This window comes from Rhinolophus sinicus, linkage group LG03, assembly GCF_036562045.2.
Source record: "Rhinolophus sinicus isolate RSC01 linkage group LG03, ASM3656204v1, whole genome shotgun sequence".
Classification (NCBI taxonomy): Eukaryota; Metazoa; Chordata; class Mammalia; order Chiroptera; family Rhinolophidae; genus Rhinolophus; species Rhinolophus sinicus.
In genome coordinates this window covers 143,799,940-143,824,912 of record NC_133753.1, presented here as the reverse complement: position 1 = coordinate 143,824,912, position 24,973 = coordinate 143,799,940, and positions in this window count along the sequence as shown.

Sequence of the window (24,973 nt, the reverse complement as noted above, 5' to 3'; positions counted from 1 at the left end):
CATGCTTTCTGATAATGTTTGTAATCAGATTATATTTGGTCTCATTCTCCTTTAAATTAATTGAGCAAACACTGCCAATAACAGCTCTATCATCAGCTCATTAAAATTTACTGTAGTTTTTGATTGGCTAGTCTATACCCAATATTTTTAATTTTGAGCTCACTTAATTTAGAAAGGTTTAGTCCACATAATCTCATCTAATCTTCTAATTGATGGCAAGACCACCCACATAAATCTCTGCTCAACAAGATTATAAAAAATATTTTTAAAAATAGGTACAAGAAAAGGTCATTCGCCTTATTAGTTGTCATCTTCGATACCATTTTCAAAGCAGAGTTTAACACCATTGAAATCGCCTAACACCTTTGCCATTTGGGGATTTTTTCAAATCAGGGCCAAATTCCACATGAAATGCACTTTAGCCTTTCTAGCATGAAATTGAAAGGGGTTTGCTTTTCTTGACTCTTCCACAATTTTACAATGTGACTTTTGCCCCCTTTTGATTTATCAGTGGAATTCCTGACCTAATAAAATGTACTTTCTTTTTTTGTATACCCTCTTCCCTGTGGCATCCATACTTCAAAAACGACAAACACGGTTTTGAAACATGCCTTTACCTTTGGGCCATAGTAATATAAAATGGCTAAAGTTTATTTTTCAATCCACCTTGCACTTAAATCTAACAGCTTTCATAATAGTTACCCTCGTGGGTGAGCAAAGCTAATGGGCATGGAGGTCAGCAATGTTTCTGTGATAGATTTTATTTTATTATAGTTCCTTTGGCCTTAGATATGCTTGCTTTTTATGATTTGTTTAATGGGCTTGTACATTAATTTCTACCCATGGGGAATCCCCCTCTCTTTATATTAAATCTCATTGTCTTCCTAAAAGAAAATACCTAAAATGTTTTTTTTTCTACATTTTATTATAAGTTTTATTAAGGTCCATCATTGTTTCCATCAAGAACACATGTTTTATCACATTTACTTATACTCGTGTCAAATTGTTCCTTAAACCTGTTTGACAGGTCCTGTGAATGGGCAGAATATAACAAGTTGTTGGAAACTTAAAGACTATTAGAATGACTGTGTGGATGTATAACTAACTGGGGAACATTTTTCATCATTTTTTTTAATTTGGTGTTCCATTAAATAGTAAATAATAATAATAATAAATCCTAAAACAATAAAAATGTGTTTATAAATGAAAATGCCTTGATGAACCTTTTTTTTTTTTTTAACTCTTGAGAATACAACAGTTAATTGGCAACATCTTCATGCTCATGACTCAAAAATACACATTTTTATCTCTCTAGCTTCAGGGACGTGCTTCTATTGGAGGAGCCCAATAAAGCTTTCTTTATGAATTCAAATTTATGTCATAAGTTTTGAAGTCCACTGCTTAATTTCATTTAAGGTTAGAACCTCTTCTTTCCTAAATGATTTTTGAAAATATTCATTTCAAAATGCATTTGGGGATATATAAAATATATTTTGGATTTCTTAAATATTCTTCTTGGAGGCTTCCAGTATTCCCATAGAGAGTCAAATTCAGCTGTCATTGTTAAAATTAAACCTTAGTGGCAGTGGGTGAAATTTTTACATTACTTGAAGTCATGTATACCTCAAAAATATTTTAATTCTGTACAGAGATACTTAAAACTATATGAGCAAAGGGGATATAAACAATCAAACTAATTCAGAGGGGAAAAAGCAAAAACAAATTTCTCAGCAAAATTAATTCTGTCACAAAACACTTTTTATGCTTATAAAACTCTGGGATGTACTAAACAATTAAAATTAGATTCTGGTATATCATCTTTTATATGAAATCTAGGAAATCAGCGTTTTATTCCTGACCTTCATATAACATGTAAATATCATATAAAATTCATAATAAAACTAGAAGTAATGTTTGGCAAGAGATAGACTTAAATGCAAAGCAGACTTTTTCAAATACTAAATGCTTAATTTAAGTTTGCATATTCCAAATTTCATGTAATGCTGGGCAGACCTCTAAATATGCCTTATATAGCAATAAAATGAAACACTGCATCATTTTACAAAAGTCAAACTTCAGATGATGACCCCATTTTAAAGGACCAATCATTTCAAAGCTATAAAAAGGATACTATTGATTGTTGGTGATGATTTCATTTCTCTTTGAAAATAGACTCAAGTTTATCACCCTATGTTAATGTGCCAAGGTAAAGCAGGCTTAGGTAATTACACTGTGGATATTTTATCCCTGAGTTGTTAAACTTGTCTCTGCCCCCCATACACACTAATGTTAGAGGTTAATAGCAATGCTCTCTTTTATCCATTGCCTTACTTCACTTAATGCAGTGATGCATGGCTTTCATTAAAGCATGAAGCAAAAGGAACTGCAGAAAAAAATAGCATCTAAATTTAAGGCAAAATAACCTTACAAAAAATAAATAGTGTTAACAATCTATGTCAAGTTTAGCTAGGTATACAATGTAGTTGTAAAATAAACTATATTTTGAATGTTATCACATAAAAGAGAACATTAAATCATACTACAGTATTTCCAAAATGCATTCTCTAGTAATTGCTTTTGACACATTAGTATCTTTTAAAAATATCAAGTAGATAAAACACATTCTGACGCCTTCCAGTGTACCCTGGAGTTGTATTTTTGCCATTCTAATCAAGTGTGTTGCTCAGTAAAATGGTTACTGGAATGATGCTGAAATAAAATAAGGTATAATTGGCTGTATGTCTTTTTTAAATCTCATTTTATATTATCAGCCATTATACATAATTAATTATTCTTATATATGCTAAATGAATAAAATCAATTATCTTTTCTTCCTGGCTTTTCCTGCGGGGGCGGGGTATTACATTTTATTTTTAATGTACAATAGCTCAATTATCCAGCATATTTAGGAAATGCAATTCTTTGTAGATTGAGGGAAACAATGCAATATATGCCGCTAATGATAAAATCTTTACTATTCTGACCTTGACTCTATTTGTGTCACATCACTATTCCCAACATTTTGATTGCATGTTATTCTCATGGTTTTCAAAATTATATTAGTTGTGAAAGCTTCCTTTAAGTGAAATCTCATGAAATATTTACAAATGAAATATGTAATAGTAGGACACTCTGATTTAAGGTAGTTGTTCTCTCACCTACAGGCATCCACTACTCTATTTATATCATTGTAGTTTAGTTTTGCTTATTTTTGAAATTCATATAGTCATACATTATATACTCACCATAATACTTTCGAAATTTACCTATTTGGTTGAGTCTATCAATTATGGATTTTATTTTATTGCTGAGCAGTATTAATAAGTACATGAGTATAGCACAGTATAATTTTAATGATGGACAAATGTAGTTTTTCCATTTTTAACCATCATGAACAAAGTTGGTATAAACATTCTTGAGCAAGTCTTTCTATGATAGTTTGTTTCCATTACTCTTGGGTAAAAACTAGAGATGAAATTCCTAGGTCCTTTATAAGACCTGTATGAAAAACTGCCAAACTGTGTGCCAAGTGGTTGTACTATTTTACTTGTGTATTCAACCAGGACAGTATGAGTATTTCAGTTGTTCGATCCTTGCTAACAATTGGTTTTCTTTTTTAGTTAAAGCCGTAATAATGGCTGTGTTTTGTGGTGTTTGCCAGTTTCTGTGGTATAAATTCTATCATGTGCTATTTCAAGTGATTCTCTGTTTGTGAACATAGAGTAAGCAAGCTATGTGGACAGTCTGCTCTTATGAACTAGTGTAAGTCAGCCTCAGCACACCGTGCCCATGACAAACAAGAGCATACATAAGCACTGCTGTGCTTTGCATGGCTTTATTTGTACTTCTTATTTTGATACAAAGAACAAAAAAAGAGATGAATTAAGATGGTTTGTGAAAGTGAATAACACAAAGACTACCAGCGTAGTTTGATGCCACGGCAGTGATCCGTGCTAAAAGGACAGTAGTTTTCCCCATCGTTGGCTTTTCATATCTGTGCCAATGCTAAAAAAAAGAAAGAAAAAAATCAATCACCTTAGTATTTTTAGGAAAATACTTTTGATCTCATGAACTCTTGAAAAGGATTTGAGGACTCGTACATGTCTATGGACGCTTTGCCAATGATATATCTAGTTTTATTGGAAATATTGGAAAATTTATATTACCCTAGATATAACTTACATGAGTTATTGCAACTTCTTTTAGTTTCTAAAGAAACTAAATTGAAACATTCAGGAAATCAAAGAGGAAGAGAGATGATTGATATAAAAATGAAGTCAGTATAATGGTTTATATTTAACTTTTCTGTAGCTTTTATAAAGTTAATAGAACTCTGTTTTTATAAGTATAGTTAATAAAATAAATGCTAACCGATCAACACTAATCAACTTGTAATACCTGCTATGTATCTCTTAATTTTTAATATGATTTCATTTGATGTTTATAGAGAACTAATGAATCTTTGCATGTACCAATGTAAATGTTAAATCTGTAATATAAATGCAAAATGAAATGAATAACAAAATATACTTTCACTGACTATGGAAAAGCAAAAATTCTACATAAGGAAAATTACAGAGGGAAAATCATGGCTACATTTAAAATGCTTTTAGAGATATATCAATTTCCATGTAAAATATAACCACCATATATAACAGAACACCAAATAGATACACGCATACCAATGCAAAATACTTAATGAAACTTTTTCACAAAGATCATTGCATACTGGGCAGAATGTTATGAAACTTTGTTTAAAGTTTTCCACTTCAGTCCATGCCAGGACTATTTTGGGTTATGAAACAAGGCAGATAATTATCAGAATATAAAACTCTGGTTTAGGAAGGGAAACATTAAAGATCAGCAGGGTAAAATAAGACAATCTAAAAATATTTAAATTATTCAATTAGATTTAAAATACACTTTGACATTTAAAAGTAAGGAAACTTTTAAGTTATAGTTAAGTTATAATTAAGTTAAGTTATAATTTTTTAAAAAATTCTCCAAAATAATATGACAAAATAGTGTTCAATAATCTCTAATAGAATGTTGTAAATTAAAACAATAGGACTAGGCGTACAGAGATAAAACAATCTTTGTATGTACGGAGCTCTTCTCAAGAATGACATCATTAGAATTTTAGGCCATACATGTTACATATTTACATACATAGTAACATTAGTGCTTTCTCTTTCTTTTAACATTGGATGTCAATGAAAGGAACAGGGATCAACCAACTAAGGCCTATGTGTCAAGTGCAGCTGTCATCTATTTTTGGTCCTGCAGGATAAGAAGGTTTGTTATAATTATAAATAGTTGAAGGAACGAAAAAGAGAGTATTTTATGACAAGTGAAAATTATATGAAATTCAAGTTTCAGGGCCCATAATTAAACTTTTATTGGAGCATAGCCATGCCCATTCTTTTAATTTTGTCCATGGCTGCTTCGCATTACAAGGGCAGAACTGAGTTGTTGCAAGAGAGGCCAGATGGCCTGCAAAGTTGAAAATATTTACTAACTGGCCTTTTATGGGAAAAGTTTACCAACCTTTATAAAACAATCAGAGATTGTATTAATAAGATATATTTTTTTAAGTAGTGAGTCAGACTTTCATTATAAAGCTAAAATAATACTCATAAATTCTTTCCATAGCTGCTTTTCATGGAATATTAAGACTGAATTATGATAATTTTGTCCTCCAAAGGAGAACTAACCTAATATTAGAGCATAATATTTGAGAGATAGAAGTGGAAATCACTAATCACTAATATATCTTTAGTGCTTAAAATTATTATATACTCAGAGAAAAATAGAAAAAGCTATCCTAAAACTGATGTAGAATCTCAAGGGATGCCAAGTAGCCAAAACGATCATGAAAAAGAAAAACAAAATCGGGGTTCTCAGTCTCTCAGCAGGAGAGTCCAGGGAAAATTTTGTTATTTTGTTCATTTTAATTTCTTAGAAAACTATAATTCTTTTAAAATCGATAATCACTTGTTTTAATTTTACATTTGTCTGATTTCAAACTGTCTTGTTTATTTTGTGTTAGACGTTACGTCCCATTCATCATTTGAACATCTTTGTCAGATAATTCAATTAAATTACATCATCTGGAAAGAATCCATGTTTTGATCATTGATTTCGGTAGTTATGTTTCTTAAGACTAGATTTATTGATGTATTTTGGAATGTAGGTTTCAGACTCATTTCATTGGGGAGAATAATTTTACTGTTGCGCGTTCTCTTTCTCTCCCTCTGCAGTCCCTTCTCCTTAACTAGTATTTTTTGCTTGTATCAATTTGAATCTTTTGGCACCTATACAAAATAGTTCTTAAATGGCTTCTAATATGATTGCAGCAACTTTGAGCATGCAAATGAATCAGTTGCAGAGCCTGCTGGCAGTTTAGCTCAGTTCCTGAATAGAAGGATGTGTCTGTATTTTTTTGGGGAAACTATCATTTCAACAAAGACTGGCAGCAGTGGGTTTTGTTCAATGGCCCCTTCCTTCCTTTCTTCTTTCCTTCTTTCCTTCTTTCCTTCTTTTCTTCTTTCCTTCCTTCCTTCCTTCTTTACTTCCTTCTTTCCTTCCTTCCGTCCAATTGAAGAGAGCAACAAGCCCTTTGGCTTGAATGCTAATTCATAAATTTTTGAGGGTAAATGATTTCTGAGAGAGAATTCTGGGTGAATTCAGTAATAGTCAATTGGCAAAAAGTCAATTTGTTGGCACAGTGAGCAGCAAAGATCTGTGGCCATTTCTTCAGTATGTGCCACAGGCCTATGCTTTTGATAAAGTAAAGATAGGATGATGAAAGAAAATAGTCTGTTTTGGGTCCCACTCTTAGTAATCCCAACGCTTAGTAATATCTTTTATTACCTTGTCCATAATCTGATACTGCAGAAATCTATAAATATTCTCTGAAATAAAATGTTTGAAAGAAATACATGTTTTAGAGTAGTATTGGAAGTTGGGGAAGAGCTAATTTACCCGATGGCACCAATGGATAATTTATTTATATGTCTCCAATGAATACTTTCTTTAACACTGGTTATTTCCACTCATTCTGATTAACAGTACAGTTGAGATCTTTCTGCTTGACTGAACCATATAAAAAAGAACCTTTCCTAAATTTCACGACTTTCATCATGAATACCAGAGAAAGTGGCTTACTGATATAGAACTATTGCTAAAATGAATCTTACATCGGTGTCTGGTTAATCTCTTGTACTTTGAAATAAGAATATTGTGAAGTGCTATCTGGATACTTTATAACAGATAAGTACAAAAATACTCAGAGAGATAAAGCCATTAAAATTATCTAAACTGTAAACTTCTTGTTGGCAGAAATTACAGAGTCTAACTCATGTTTGTGCCCCATACTTAGTAGGTGCCTGACACAAAAAGTATGCAGTAAATATCGTGAATGGATTTTAATGAGGAATAGAGGCAACAAATGCAACACACTGAAGCTTGAAGAATAGGAATCAATTAACCAGAAGAAAGAGAAAGAGAGAGAGGAGGATTAAAATAATGGCAGTGACACAAAGTCCTGGAAGAAGCAAGAATTGAAGGATGCGTGTACACACACACACACACACACACACACACACACACACACACAGAGAATGGGAAGTAAAATTATGGAGAAATGTTGAAACTAAATTATATTGGTGCAAATTTTAGTTAAGATGATATAGCAGTATAATGGATCACTTCCAGATTAATGAGGGAAAAAAGGCCAATTTTGGAACAAAGCATAATAGCAAGTAGCCTAACAGATGTTAGAATAATATATTTGTTTTCATATATACTTGTTAATATTTTAAATAAAAATTTAGTATCCCACATACTTTTATGAAGTTCAGCATTAAAATAATTCTAAACAAAAAAGTTTTAAAAATTTACCTTAAACTGTAGATGTCTAGGAAAAAAGAAAAAGAAGAGTTAGATCTCTAAATACAGTATTTACCGAATTTGGCCAGAATCAGCTACTGCATTTTATTTTATTTTATTTTATTTTATTTTATTTTATTTTATTTTATTTTATTTTATTTTAGTTTTATTTTTTGTGTATATGAAAACATTTTATTGTATACTTTTTAAATTAAAGTTTATTGGGGTGACAATTGTTAGTAAAGTTACATAGATTTCAAGTGTACAATTCTGTATTACATCACCTATATATCCCATTGTGTGTTCACCACCCAGAGTCAGTTCTCCTTCCATCACCATATATTTGATCCCCTTTATCCTCATTTACCACCCTTCTCCCCCCTTACCCTCTGGTAACCACTAAACTATTGTCTGTGCCTATGAATTTTTGTTTGTTTGTTTGTTTGTCTTGTTTGTTTGTTGTTTTCAGTTTTGTATACCACATGTCAGGGAAATCATATGGTTTTCGACTTTTTCTGTCTGACTTATTTCACTCAGCGTAATAATCTCAAGATCCATACATGTCGTCGCAAGTATACCATTTCATCTTTTCTTATGGCAGAAGAGTATTCCATCTTGTATATATACCACAACTACTTTATCCAATCATCTATTGAAGGACACTTTGGTTGTTTCATGTCTTGACCACCATAAATAAAGCTGCAATGAACACTGGAGCACACATAGCTTTACGGAAAAATGTTTTCAGATTTTTTGGTTAGATGCCCAGGAAAAGGATTTCTGAGTCATATGATAATTTCATTCTTAATTTTTAGGGGAACCTCCAAATCACTTTCCATAGTGGTAGCACCAATCTGCATTCCCACCAACAGTGTATGAGGGTTCCTTTTCCACGATAGCCTCTGCACCACTTGTTACTATTTGTCTTGTTGATAGCCGTTCTAACTGGTGTGAGGTGATGTCTCATTGTGGTTTTTATTTACATTTCTCTGATGATTAATGATGTTGAACATTTCTTCATATGTCTTTTGGACATTTGTATGTTCTTTGGAGAAATGTCTATTCAGGTCCTCTGCCTATTTTTTTTAATTGGATTGTTTGTTTTTTTGTTGTTGAGTTGTATGCGTTCCTTATGTATTTGGGATATAGCCCACAACGGAGGCATTGTTTGCAGAAATGTTCTTCCATTCAGTTGTTTGCCTCTTTATTTTGTCGATGGTCTCTTTTGCTGTGTAGAAGCTTTTTAGTTTGATATAGTCCCATTGATTTCTTTTAGCTTTTACTTCCCTTGTCTTTGAGGTCAAATTCATAAAATGCTCTTTGAACTCAAGGTCCGTAAGTTTAGTACCTATGTTTCCTTCTATGCAATTTAGTACCTATGTTTCCTTCTATGGAGTTTATTGTTTCAGGTCTTATGTTTAGGTCTTTGATCCATTTTGAGTTAATTTTTGTACTTGGTGACATTCTTTTGTATGTGGCTTTCCAATTCTCCCAGCACCATTTATTGAAGAGATTTTCCTTTCTCTGTTGTATGTTTTTTGCTTCTTTGTCAAAAATTATCTGTCCATATTTTTGTCAGTTTATTTCTGGGTTCTCAATTCTAGTCCATTGGTCTGTGTATCTGTTTTTCTGCCAGTACCATACTATTTTGATTATATTTGCCCTGTAGTACAGGCTGAAGTCAGGGAGTGTGATCTCTCTAGCATTGTTCTTTTTTCTTAGGGTTTCTTTGGCTATTCGGGGTCTTTTGTGGTTCCATACAACTCTGACGATTTTTTTGTTCTATTTCTTTAAAAAAATGGCATTGGGAATTTGATGGGAATTGCATTAAATCTGTATATTGCTTTGAGTAATATGGTGATTTTAACTATGTTGATTCTTCCAATCCACGAACACGAAATATCTTTCCATTTCTTTGTGTCTTCTTCCGTTTCTTTTAAAAATGTCTTATAGTTTTCTGTATATAAGTCTTTCACATCCTTGGTTAAGTTTATTCATAGGTATTCTTTTTGTTGCAATTGCAAAAGGAATTTTTTTTTTGTTTGTTTGTTTGTTTTATTCTTTTTCTAAGAATTCATTGTTAGTTTATTGGACTGCAATGGACTTTTGTACATCGATTTTTATAGCTGGCAACTTTACTGTATTCGTTTATTATATCTAACACCTTTTTGGTGGAATCTTTAGGGATTTCTATATATAGCATCATGTCATCTGCAAAAAGTGACAATTTAACTTCTTCTTTCCCAATTTGGATGCCTTTTATTTCTTCCTCTTGCTGATTGCTCTGGCTAGGGCTTCCAATACTGTGTTGAAAAGCAGAGGTGATAGGGTACAGCCTTATGTATTCCTGAACGTAGAACAAAGGACTTCAGCTTTTTTCTGTTTATGATATTAGCTGAGGGTTTGTCAGGTTAAAGTATTTTCCTTCTATACCCATTTTATTAAGTGTTTTAATCATAAATGGACGTTGTATCTTGTCAAATGCTTTTTCTGCATCAATTGATACAGTCATATGATTTTTGTCCTTTATTTTGTTTATGTGGTGTATCACATTCATTGATTTCCATATTTTGAGCCATCCTTGTGCCCCTGGGATGAACCCCACTTGGTTATGATGTATGATCTTTTTAATGCATTGTTGCATTTGATTTGCTAGAATTTTGTTTAGGATTTTTACATCTGTATTCATCAGAGAGTTTGATCTGTAATGTTCTTTTTTTGTGTTATCCTTACCAGGTTTGGGTATAAAATGAGCTAGGGAGTATTGTCTCTTCTTCAATTTTTTGGAAGAGTTTGAGTAGGACAGGTATCAGATCCTCTTTGAATGTTTGGTAGAATTCACTAGTGAAGCCATCTGGTCCTAGACTTTTGCTTTGAGAGTTTTTCAGATGATTGATTCAATTTCCTTACTATTGATAGGTCTATTTAGATTTTCCACTTCTTCATGGTTCAGCCTAGGAAGGTTATATGTTTCTAAGAACTTGTCCATTTCTTCTAGGTTATTGAATTTGGTGGCATATGATCCTTCATAATATTCTTGGATGATCCTTTGTATTTCTGTGGTGTCCGTGGTAACTTCCCCTCTTTCATTTCTGATTTTGTTTATTAGCATCTTCTCTCTTTTTATCTTAGTGAGTCTAGCCAAGGGTTAGTCAATTTTATTAATCTTTTCAAAGAACCAATTCTTTCTTACATAATTTTTTTCTATTGTCTTTTTTTTTCTCTATTTCATTTAGTTCTGGTCTGATTTTTATTATTTCCTTCCTTCTGCTGACTTTGGGTTTCATTTGTTCTTCTTTTTCTAGTTCTTTCTAGTGTAACGTGAGGTTATTTATCTGGAATTTTTCTTCATTCTTGAGATAGACCTGTAATGGTATAAATTCCCCCTCTTAAAACTGGTTTTGCTTCATCTCAAAAATTTTGGTGGAATGTATTTTCATCCTCATTTGTTTCTATGTATATTTTGATCTCTCTTATTTCTTCTTTGACCCAATCGTTCTTTAAAAGTATGTTGTTACCGCCGAATAGTATTCCATTGTGTATATATACCACAACTTATTTATCCATTCATCTATCGAAGGACATTTTGGTTGTTTTCATGTCTTGGCCACCATAAACAAAGCTGCAAGATGATATAGGAACATTTGTGACAACATGGATGGATCTTGAGAGTGTAATGCTGAGCGAAATAAGTCAGACAGAAAAAGCAGAGAAGCATGTGATTTCACTGATTTGTGGTATATAAACCAAAAACAACAAAAGAACAAGACAAACAAATGAGAAACAGAAACTCATAGACACAGACAATAGTTTAGTGGTTGCCAGAGGGTAAGGGGGGTGGGGAGTGGGGGGTGGGAGATGAGGGTAAGGGGGATCGAATATATGGTGATGGAAGGAGAACTGACTCTAGGTGATGAACACACAATGGGATTTATAGATGATGTAATACAGAATTGTACACCTGAAATCTATGTAATTTTACTAACAATTGTCACCCCAAAAAGTTAATAAAATAAAAAAAATAAAAATAAAAAAAAGTATGTTGTTTAATCTCCACATATTTGTGGGTTTTTTCTGCTTTTTTTTGCAGTTGATATCCAATTTCAAAGCTTTGTGATCAGAGAATATGCTTGGGATGATTTCAATCTTCTTAAATTTGCTGAGGCTAGTTTTATGTCCAAATATATGGTCTATACTTGTGAATGTTCCATGCGCACTAGAAAAACTGTATAGTCTGACGTTCTAGGATGAAGTGCTCTATAAATGTCAATTATGTCTGTTTCATCTAATGTGTCATTTAGGACTGATATTTCAGTATTTATGTTCTGTTTGGATGATGTATCCATAGCTGTCAATAATGTCTTTAGGTCCTCTACTATAATTGTGTTTTGGTCAATTCTTCCCTTTAGTTCTTTTAGTAGTTGCTTTGTATATTTTGGTGCTCCCTGATTGGGGTCATAAATATTGATGACTGTTATGTCTTCTTGTTGAATAGTTATGAAATGTCCAGCTTTGTCTCTTGTTGCCTTTTTTTTCCTGAAGTCTGCTTCATCTGATGTCAGTATGAATACACTTACTTTTCTCTGGGTACCATTTGCTTGGAGTGTCAGTTTTCACCCTTTCACTTTGAGTCTATATTTGTTTCTGTAGCTGAGCTGTGTCTCTTGGAGGCAGCATATGGTTGAATTTAACTTTTTTGATGCAATCTGCTAGTCTGTGCCTTTTTATTGGTGAGGTCATTCCATTTACATTTAGGGCAATTATTGTCATATGAAAATTTTCTGTCATTCTATCCCTGGTTTTCCGGTAGGATGGTGTCTCCATTGTGTCTTTGCCTTTTTGTTGCTGTCTGGTATTTCACTGTGGTGGTATTCTATTATTTTCCCCTCTGTTTCTTATTTTTTATGTTATATATGTCAGTTCTGAATATTTTTGAGTGGTTACCCTTAAGTGTATGTAAAAGAAAGTTTCATATTTAGAGTATTCCAGTTTCTTCAATATGCTTACTTTCTCCATTCCCTTGTGCTGGTTCAGATCTTTACTCTCTCCCCTTTTATGTTTTTGTCATCACAAATTATCTTTATGTATGCTGTGAGTTGATTTCTGCGCTGCAGTAGCAAGTTGTCTTTTTCCTCTTTTTTAAGAGCTTTTTTTTTCCCCCTTTCTTTACCCTGTATGTTATGTTTAAGTATACAGTGTACTATTTGGTGTAAGGGTTACCATTTCCCGTTCTGTCTGTTCATAATACTTGTCATGGTTTTGTATTCTTTTGCTTTTTTGTTTCAGGTCACGTAGCCTCCTTCAGTATTTCTTGTAGTGCAGGTCATGTGTTAGAAAATTCCCTCAGTTTCTGTATGTCTGGAAAGTCTTTATTCCTCCTTCATATCTACAGGATACCTTTGCTGGATATATTATTTTTGGCTCATAATTTCTCTCTTTCAATAGTTTGAATACATATTTGATTCCATTCCCTCCTGGCTTGTAGAGCTGAAAAATCTGATGATAACCTAATGGGCTTTCTGTTGTAGGTTACTGTCTTCTTTTCCCTGGCTGTCTTGAGGACTATTTCTTTGTGGTTAATTTTTGAGAGCTTCAAACAATGTTCCTTGGAGAAGGCTTTTTGGAATTGAGGTAATTAGGTGTTCTATTTGCTTCTTGGATTCGAGGATCCAGTTCTGTCCACAATTTGGGAAGTTCTCGCAAACTATTTTTGTTAAAATATACTCTCCGTTCCCTTCTCCCTTTGTTCTACTTCTGGTATGCCCATTATTCTTATATTGTTCTTTCTGATGGAGTCAGAAAGTTCTTGTAGAGTTCTCTCATTTCTTTTAACTCTCAAGTCTCTCTCGTCTTCCATCTTTGTCATTTCCACATTTCCATTTTCATTGTCACTGATTCTTTCCTCCATTTCGTCAACTCTATTAGCTAAGCTGGCTGTTTCATTCTTCATTTATTTTATTGAGTTTTTAATCTCCAGAAATGCTATCTGGTTCTTTCTTTTAAAAAAAAAAAATTTCAATCTCTTTGGTAAAATGTTCGTTTTGTTCTTTGATTGTGTTTCTGAGTTCTTTAAACTGCCTGTGTTTTCTTGCATCTCATTAAGTTTTTTCAGAACTGCTATCTTGAATTCTCTGTCATTTAAGTCACATATTTCCATGTCTTTAAGTTCATTTTCCAGAGACTTTCCATTTTCTTTCTGAGCTGTCTTGTTACCTTGGTTATTCATGGTAATTAATGAATTACTGGTTCTCTTCCTAGACATCTACAGGAGTGGATTCTGCAACAGGTTGATAGGAAGAGGTCTTTCTTTTGTTTTCCAGTAGGTGTTGGTAGAATGTTTTGTTTTCTCACTGACTGCAGCCTTTTATTGTCTCTCACACTGCAGTGTTATGTTTTCTCTGCATTATTCTGGCTTCTTACACAATGGGGCAATTCCCTGGAAGGTGGGCTTCTCCTCTATGAACAGGTCACCTGGGCACTGACTCCTTGTGGGGATGTGGAGAGCTTGTGAAATTCCAGAGCTCTTCCGGCACCAGTTTCAGAGCCTGTGTGTTTCAGCTGCTCTGTTTACTCCTGTAGGGATTTGCCCAGATAGGTGGGGACAAAAGTGAGATGGGTTGTGAGAGGTGGCCCAGAGCAATGGCGACAACCATCAGCAGAGCCGGTCCTGCACTCCAGGCTCCCTCCCCTTCACCAGAACTAGTTGGGCTGTGAGGCCATGGCTTGGGCCGCAGTTCTCAGAACTGCAAATATTCTGCTCTTTTGATATGACACTGCTACTCTTCTGCTTCTAGCACTAGGAGGGTGGGGGTGGGGTGAGCCCTGGGAGGGTGGGGAGGGTGGCAACTAGGCTCAGTGCCTAAGCCTTCCACCTTTTGCTCAGCAGTGAGGGCTTAAACTTCTCTTTTCACCCTTCTTCTCTTAGTCTTTGCTTAGAGGTCTCTACCCTGAGCATTGGGTTCAGCCGTGTTATATGCTGATTCCTTAGGCGGGACTGTGGGCTACACGTGGAGCACTAGCAGCCCGAATTCTTCCCTCTCCCCGACTGTGATAGCTCCAGAATACAGCGAGCTCGAGCTCAGAGCTCCAAGCTCTGTCTGCACTCTTCAGCCTGTGTGGAGGCCCATGTCTCCACACTTCCCTCTTCCCTCCTCCCCCACTCACCCAATTTGCCCACCTTTAGATGATTTCAGTTGTGCATCTCTTAGTCTTGCCTATTAGCTGCACAAGGAGTTCCTTCTGTAATTATAGCTGTTCAATTTGTTGTAAATTCCAGGGCAGATTTCAAGAGGCTCATCTCACACCACCATTTTTATGATGTCTCCTTTTTTTTTTTTTTTTTTAATAGACATTCCTTGCCCTGCCCCTTGAGAGTATGATTACTGGATGGAGCCTCGTAATTAGCATATCTCACCAGGACTTTCTGATGATTAGTCTCCTTTGGAAAATGGATTTATAAATATTTCACTAACAAGAAGGTAGGGGTAGGTTCGGCTAGTGGTTAGTATTCACTTTAAATCACATTCTTGTGAACTGTTGTTAAAAAAAACTTAAGTCATTCCTGAAAGATACTCTACATCAAGACAACTATAATTTTATTTTTACAGTCAGTCTTATGTGAGTAAATTTGATGTCAGTTGTTAAGTCAAGACAAATATAAAGTTCCAGGAACTTGCCCTCCTAGGCAACAACTTATTTAAACACAGACAGCATGAAGCCTAACATTAACAAGATCCTTAGTCCATACATTGGAAATCACCTTACATTTATATTTTATAAATTATTTTACCCATCATGTTGTAATAGAAAAATCCTGACTCATGCACATGTGAATACAATGAACTTTTTTTCAGAAGAAACTGAACTACCTTCCTGGTGGATTCATTAACTTGAAAATCCAACCCTGACTGGCCCAGCTAAGTAATGTGTTGTTGATTTTGCTTACTATAGGTTATTTTGGTTTAATTATGAAATTGGTTTTACTATAATAATATGCATTGAAATCACTGAACCAAGAAACTCTCAGTAATGAAGGGAAAATTAATTACCTACATGAAGCTATAAAAGTTTAAATTATTTAAAGAAAATTAGAATATCATTTATTGATAGACAATGAGAAATGGTGTTAATGGTCACATGGAATGTTTTTTAAATTATTTGGTGCTAAAGGTTAATTACCTATAAGCAATCCAGAATTTAAATTAGAGCCACTTCCACATTTGACAAAACAGTGACATTTTGAGGATTATTCACAAAAATATTACTTCTGATACTTTTAAGAGAATATGTGCTCTATTTTGATGACTTCCTTCCTCAGTATACTGACCTTAGCCATACAGTTAACAACTTTTTTGGGGTCATGCCTTAAAGATACATGCTTTATCTTTCCTGGGTATTTACATTGTGTAATGATGGGGATTATTAATGGTCTTTTCAGTATGATGATCCAAGTTCTTAATATCTAATACTTTGCACCTTTAATTTTACATTTCATTTCTATTATTTGACATCAGTGAACGAAAAATAAGATTTATGAAAGGAATTCATTATAAATATTTCTTCTTGTTACTGTTATTCCACTTAACTGTTTCAGCTATACTAAAGCACAAGCAAGCATTATCATTTGTAGGATTTTGAAAACCATAAAATATATTATGAGAAACTTGGATCATTTTTCAGTAACTGAGCTAGAACTACCACAGACATTTAATATATCCAATAAAAATGCAGATAAAATGAAAGCACCACCATAGTAATATATAACTAGAAACTAATATTTCAGTGACGTCTTCAAGTACTGAATATAACATCAATTGCAGAAAAACGGTCTTAACAGCTCATTGGGCAGCTAGAAAAGGGAAATTTCCAAAATAATTTTGCATGCCATTCTCAGGTATTAGGCCATTAATAAAATGCCAAGCGTTTCTGAGGGCAGAAAAGATTTAGAGACTGATTTATTTTAAAACTGGGGTTATTTAGATTTTAGTGACTCAGAATCACCTTTTAGTATTTTTTTTTCCTAAGAACATTGTACAAAACTTACTGTTTTCAAAGATAACTATCATTATAAGTTTTAGGAATATGTGTGTAATTAAATCGAATGATTTATTCAACATCATTTTAGAGAAATGTTTAACTTTAAAAAAGTAATACAAATAGTGAGCTTTAATTTATCAAAAATTAAGACAAACTTTGTAATGATGAAATATATTTTGCAAGCCATTAGTTTCAATTTTATATATTGAAATTTAACTCATTATAATAGTTTTTATAGTGTATTAATACAACCATTCATATTTTACACCAATAAATATATGGAATTTCAATTCATAGGGTTTCCCAGCCATATTTTATGCACAGTTTTGGAAATACAGTGAGTCCTTAAATATCTATCTATCTATCTATCTATCTATCTATCTATCTATCTACCTACCTACCTACCTACCTACCTACCTACCAACCTACCTGTCTCTCATGCACAGGTACACATACACTCAACCCTCTGGAATTTACAGGAGTTGCCAAGGTAATAATTTAAAGCCAATATGCATCCCTTCATTTGTACTGAAGACACACAAAACAGATGATGCTAATAACCAAATAAGTTTTCAGAGTTTTTTTTTACAATAAAATATTCCCTTACTTTTTGTTCCCCACCAACCCCCACCCCCAAAAGAAAAGAAAAGAAAAGAAAATGAGCAAGAGCTCACACATAAGGAATTTAAAGAATGTGGAGGGAAAGAGAGTTGGATGACAAAGTTCATAGGTACATTTGTAAATTCACTAAAATTGTTTGTAGTCTCTAAAATAAAATTAAAAACAGTTGTGTCATACAAGAATTGCTTTAAAAAGTGAGGGGTATTTGGCATGTCTTAAATCTTTAATGATGGTTACTAAACAAATACTATTTACCATTTCTTGTTCACCAGAAGTTTTTGTTATTCTATAACTTTGTTTGGTCTTATTCCAACTGGCATTTAGTCTAAGGTTGCTTTCATAAGACAGTTCTTCCATTCAATGCCATCTCAACTTGTAGCTAGGAATCTTTGTAGCATAACCTCAAGTCTCTCCATGGTTCCAGAGGATAAAAATCATTTGGCCAACGTATGGAGAAACAGATATTTTTGTACACTCTTAGTGGGTTTAGAAATCGGTCCTACTTTGATCCAATATATGGTGATGGAATGAGAACTGACTCTGGATGGTGAACACACAATGTGAGATATAGATGATGTATTACAGAATTGCACACCTGAAATCTATGTAACTTTACTAACAGTTGTTACTTAAATAAACTTTAATTAAAAAAAAAAAGAAAAAGAAAAAGAAATTTGCCCTACTTCTTTGGAGGGTGATTGCAACTTCTATCAGAATTAAAAACGTACCTATTCTAAACCAGCAATGCCAGGCCTGGGAATTCATCCAAATGTTAAAATGATGCATATGTGAAATTATGTGCATGAGAATGTTTCATTGTACTCCATTATAGCAACAAAAAAATTAAAGGAAACCTAAATTCAATAAGGGCCTGGTTAAATAGATATAGTTATCCATGCAGCAACATTATATATATATATATATATATATATATATATATATATATATATATATATAGTATATGGTATGTATAGTATATACATCTGAAAAGTAACTGGATGTGACATGTTTTCTTTAACCAATAATTGGTGGAAGGACACTTTGTTTCCATGTTTTGGCAAATGAGAATAACGCTGAGGTGAACATACTGGTACATAAATCTCTATGAGTAAGTGTTTTCAAATTTTTGTTGTGGACACCCAAAAGAGGGATTGCTGGGTCATATGACAACTCAATTCTTAATTTTTTGAGAAACCTCCATACTGTTTTCTATAGAGGCTGTATCAATTTACTTTCTTGCCAGCAGTGTACGAGGCTTCCCTTTTCTCCACATCCTCTCCAACACTTGTTATTTCTTGTCTGATTCATAATAGCCATTCTAACAGGTGTGAGATGGATCTCATTGTGGTTTTGTTTTGCATTTTCCTAATAGCTGGTGAAGTTGAGCATCTTTTCATTTATCTGTTGGCCATCTTTATGTCTTCTTGGGAAATGTGTCTGTTTGGGTCTTCTGCCTATCTTTTAATTGGATTATTTGGTTTATTTTATTGTTGTTGAGGTGTATGAACTTTTTGTATATTTTGAATATTAGCCCCTACCAGAGGTATCCTTTGCAAGTATATTCTCCCATTTGTTTGGTTGCCTTTTATTTTGTTGGTGGTGTCTTTTGCTATGTGTACATACATATAATGGAATACTACTCAGCCCCAAAACAGATTAAATATTGCCATTTGTGACAACATGGATGGATTTTGAGAACATGAGGTAAGACAATTAAATTTGCAAACTGATCCTAGGAAAAAGTGCTACATACCTCATTGCTAAATATCACTACGGTCACCTTCGAAGTACTCCCCTTGGGAAGCTATGCACCGACGCCAATACCTAGTCCACCCTTCAAAGCAATTTTGGAACACTTTATCTGGAGTGGCTATCAGAGCTGTTGTCATATTAGCCTTGATGTCCTGAATGTCATCAAAATGTCTTCCTTTCAATATTTCCTCTATTTTTTGAAGTCATTGGGGGCCAGATCAGGTGAGTAGGGCAGGTGTTCCAATACAGTTGTTTGTTTACTGGCTAAAAAGTCCATCACAGTCAGTTCCATGTATTATTGTGATGCAAGAGCCATGAATTGTTGGTGAAAAGTTCAGGTCATTTTTGTCTAACTTTTTCAGGCAGTCTTTTCAGCACTTCCAAATAGTAAACTTGGTTAACTGTTTGTCCAGTTGGTACAAATTCATAATAAATAATCCCCCTGACATCAAAAAAAGGTTAGCAGGAGCATTACAACAAGTTCGCGAACTTAATTGTCAAACCTCCACATGTCATAAAAATAAGTAAAACCAACTTGAAAAATGTTGGCAATGGATTTTAAGGTTTGGAAAACAAATGGAAATACCACCTTCTTAACTATAACACAAAAGATAACGATAGCGCACATGTATGCATATACAGACATGTATGCACACACACATTTGACTATAGTTATCTGTAATAATATAAAATGTGATATCAATACAATACTGATGTACTGAGTGCAATACATATTTATTTCTGTCTGTCTGTCTGTCTGTCTATATACCAGGGGTGCTAAAAAATGTATACACATTTTAAGAGATGTCATCTATGCTCAAGCAGTAGTTCACCGTAATCAGAAGTGTCTGGACACTGATGGCAACCACTTTGAGCACCTCTTGTAATTGCAGAAGTCAAATGTGACTTGTATTCATCTTTTGTTATCGGTATATATTGAGTATTACAATTAATGCAGTTTTGTTTTTTTTCCTTTCGTAAAATGTGTATATGGTTTTTTGGCATCCACTATATATATATATGACGGAAGCAGGTAACAATGAATGTGGATGTGAATAATCATATAGGATGGGGGATGAGAGCGTTACATAATGCCTTTGCCTCCGGCTTCTTTGAATTTGGAAGTAAGGCAAGTGTATCAAATGCTTAGGTCTGATACTGCCTAAGGTAAAAACATTGAATTTGATAAATAAGAGGTCATTGTTGGCCTTTTTGAGGATATAGTTTAGAAATAGAGCAAATGAGAGTTTTGAAAGAATGAGCAACGATTATAGAGCACTCTTTCAAAAGCATTACTGATTTTTTTAAAAAAAATGAAAAATCTCTTTTTAACTTCCTAACATATATACAATTTATATTATAAAATGTATTCTAATAGCCATATTGAGTCATTATAATTTTTAACTTTTCTCCTTTTTATTTTTATATTAAAGGGTGTCATTACTTTTCTTTCTTTTTGTGGAAGTCATTTCATAGCTCCAGTTATTTTAATTAGGTTTCATTTGTGCACTCTAATTTTCTTGATTTGAGACCACTAAAGAAACACAGTCTTAGAAGTATTATATTTACTACAGAAATATAATATCAGTTGCTATTTCACCTTCAGTAGTCTCTCTAAAAAGTTCTCAGCTATTGATTTAGATTTAAATATCAGATCAATGTCTTCAGAGCTCAGTTCTACAATGAATATGATTATATCTCGTAAAGAATATTTTTTGTTTCCCATAAGTTCAATACAAACTTTAATTGGAGAAGTATAATATTTTATATTTCCATTTAAATATAAAAATTACTTTTTTTTCTAGTTTAGAAAGCAGCATATAATTATTGAAAAACTAGAAAATGCTGAAAATATAAAATATGAAATAAAAATTTTGTTTATAATCCACCATCAGATATCCACTATTAATAGATCAAAGTGTTAATTTCTTGTCAGTTTCATATGAATGATTAAATATATGCTAATAATTTTTAATGGAAAACAAAAAAACTAATAATGAAATTTTACAGCCATGTTCCGAAAGTCCCACTTCCAATACTAATCCCTAGAGAAATTTAATGTTGGTTTTCTTGCCTTATGAGTACTTTGTATGGATGACACATACTGCTGGGGAATTCTCACTTAATGTTGTAAGTACTTTAACATGTTATTAGAACATGGGAAATTCATTACGAGTTTATGATTTGAGAAAATTTAGAATAAATTTTAGGCATCACACTGGATAAAATATAGTTGAAAAGGTTCTGAAGATTAGTTTCTAACAGCAAAATCAATGGGACAAGTGAACATACATTTTTACATTTTTGGATGAATTGCTTTTAAGAAAGTTTGTATCAATTTGCACAGTTGCCCACAATACACATTCTACTCTGCCTGTGCTAATATGAGTTTTAAGAATATTTGCTAATAGAGTCAAAAGTTAATTTGTTCATCTGTGTTCTTTTCATTTCCATTTCCTGATCTTTATGAGATTGATCTTTTTTTTTAAATTTATTGGGGTGACAATTGTTAGTAAAATTACATAGATTTCAGGTGTACAATTCTGTATTACATTATCTATAAATTCCATTGTGTGTTCACCACCCAGAGTCAGTTCTCCTTCCATCACCATCTATTTGATCCCCCTTACCCTCATCTCCCACCCTCCAACCCCCTTACTTCTATTCATGTACTTAAAGCCTTTTCTATCTTATTTATTCACGTCTACCTCTCTCAATTATTGATTCATTGTACTGTTTCTTATGTGTTAACTTTAAAAGGTTAAAAGCTGGCGGGCGGGGGTGGTAGTTGGGGTAAAGGCGATCAAATATATGGTGATGGAAGGAGAACTGACTCTGGGTGGTGAACACACAGTGGGATTTATAGATGATGTAATACAGAATTGTACACTTGAAACCCATGGAACTTTACTAACAATTGTCACCCCAATAAACTTTAATTAAAAAAACAAAAACTGTTTCCACCATATTGTCACTAGTTAAGTTTTGTCTTTCATGTTATTTATTGTATTTTTGCCACCTAGAATTTTTAAAATTTTGAATAATTATCTTTTCTTAATAGTCTGTTCAATGACTTTTGAAACAAAATGCCCTTGTTCTTGTGATCCATCCTGTATCAACATACGAGTATGCTCTCATTCTTTTGCAGTCATTTCAGTATTGTCTTTCCAGTATACCACACACAGGAATATAAGAGGAATTGGTTGAAAGGAAACAGAAAAGAAAAAAAACAAACACAAAACTTGTTAATAAAATAAATAATTCACCCCAATTTACATCAAAATTTGTGGCTAAAGGAATGGTGAGGATGAATTAAAGAATTTCTAATTTGGATTTCATTTAACATGTGTAGTTACACATTCAATAAACATTCTCTTTTCTGAAACTTTGTACTCTTTTACCAATATCTTCCCATTTCCCTCACCTCTCAGCCTCTGGCAACCACCAATATACTCTCTGCTTCTATGAGTTTTACTTTCTTAGATTCCATGTAGACATGAGATTATACAGTATTTGTTTTACTATCTCTGGCTTATTTCATTTAGCATAAAGTTCTCCATATACATCCATGTTGTATCAAATGGCAGGATTTTCTTTCTAATGGCTTAATAGTATTTCATTTTGTATATATACACCACATTTTTTAATCTATTCACCTGTTGATGGACACTAAGGTGTATTAAATATCTTGGCTACTGGGAATAATGTTGCAGTGAACATTGGAGGGCCAGGTCAGTATTCTTGATTTCCAAATCTCAATTTTTCATTTTAGAAATAGCACATATGTTAAATGTACACAAATCAATAGGAATCCCCATTTATTTCTCACTTTCACTCAGTCCCCACATCTAATCCTCCAGCAAATCATGTCTATACTACCTCCAAAATAATTCCTGACTTTGTTCAATTCTTTCTATTTACATCTTCCAAATTAGTCCATCTGAAAAACTTCATCAGCTTCGTAAATCACTATGCTCCATTCAATTTTGATCTCCCAAATTTGATTTCCCACGCAGCACACAAGCCGGAACTTGACCCCTGACTTTATCTCACACAACTCTATTCATTCATTCTGTTCCACACACAGACCTTTTTTCTGCTCTTAAAAATATCCCTTAGACCCAAACTAAAAAGTTCCTAGAAGAAAACATAAGAAGGAAGCTTTGGGCATTGGATTTAGCAATGATTTATTGGATATGACACCAAAGCACAGGCAACAACAGCAAAAATAGACACATAGCACAACATCGAACTTAAAACAAAACAAAAACTTTAGTTCATCAGAAGATACAGTTAACACAGTGATTTTCTGCACCAAGGCCATGACTAGAAAGGAATTTCTGTGTCTCATATACTGCTATATCTTCAATACATAGAACTGTGATTGGATGATAAAGTGTTCTCAATAAATACCTGTAAATTCATGAATGGGATGTTTTAAGGAGAATTGAGCAATTCATTGATTCCTAGTAACACCTAAACAAATGAATCATGCTCATTTCACCAAGAAGAGGAAGTGATATCCTGCCACAGGGTTGGTTTTGTAAACAAATTGAATTAGTTGACTAATGTGGGCAAACTAGAGTGATAACATACTAAGTGGAAAGTGAGTGACAAATATGAAAAAGTTTAGCTATGGACAGATTATGGATAATCAGTAAAATGGAAAAGCAGGACAAGTAGATGGGAATAAGGTGAAATAATGTTTAGATTCGCTCATTTGTCATGAATATGAAAGGAAACAGAGAACGAAACAAAGTAGCTGGGAACTAAAATCGGTACTGAGAAGAAAGGACAGAATACAAAGAATGGGGAAGTATAAGTCTCAGATGTTAAACTAATATACAAGCAGAAGTACACTTAAGGAACATACATACTTGAACTATTTTGAGTGAAAGGAACATGCCATGCTTTTCTTCAGCTATGTGGCATGTTCAAAACTTGAATTTTTTGATATATCAGAGAATATAACAGAAGGACTTTGAATACAAGAATTCCATTTCTGGAAGTGTTTTTGTAATGAACTTATAATTGATAATAATAATGATGATAGTATTCTAAATTTAGATATAGAGATATTTAAAATTTACTAAACTGTCCACTGAAGATAGTTGTTGACAGACACGCAGAGTCCATTGTTAGAGAATCAGTTCTTGTTACAATTATTCATTGTATTAAGTGAAAATCTGGCACCTCTATCTTATTTTACTGATCATATTCTTTTCCTCTATGCTAGTACAGAATGCCTGCTTCTTACACATGACAAGTATTCAGTTATCCATTCATGACTATCTTGACTCATAATGAATAAGATAATTTCCAGGATAATAAACACCTGATAACCCAACTTAACCCATTCCTCTTATCATATATATATATATTTTTTCCCCCCCGTGAATTTCGCTTTTCAAAATACCTAGACAATATGGTCAACCAAAATGTACACAACATTCCAGGTGTAGACCTATAACTAAGCTATTATATCCCTTAATCTGAAACACACACACATGCAAATTTGTTAGTTTGGCAAGAGATGTTGATATGAGCACAGCCCAGAGTTTTTTTCACTTGACCTTTTGTGTGTATATGAGTCAAGTCTCCTACTTGTATAGCTTAATTTTGAAATGACAGCAAATTTCTGAGTTTAATCTCAAAATTATCATATTGATTTCAG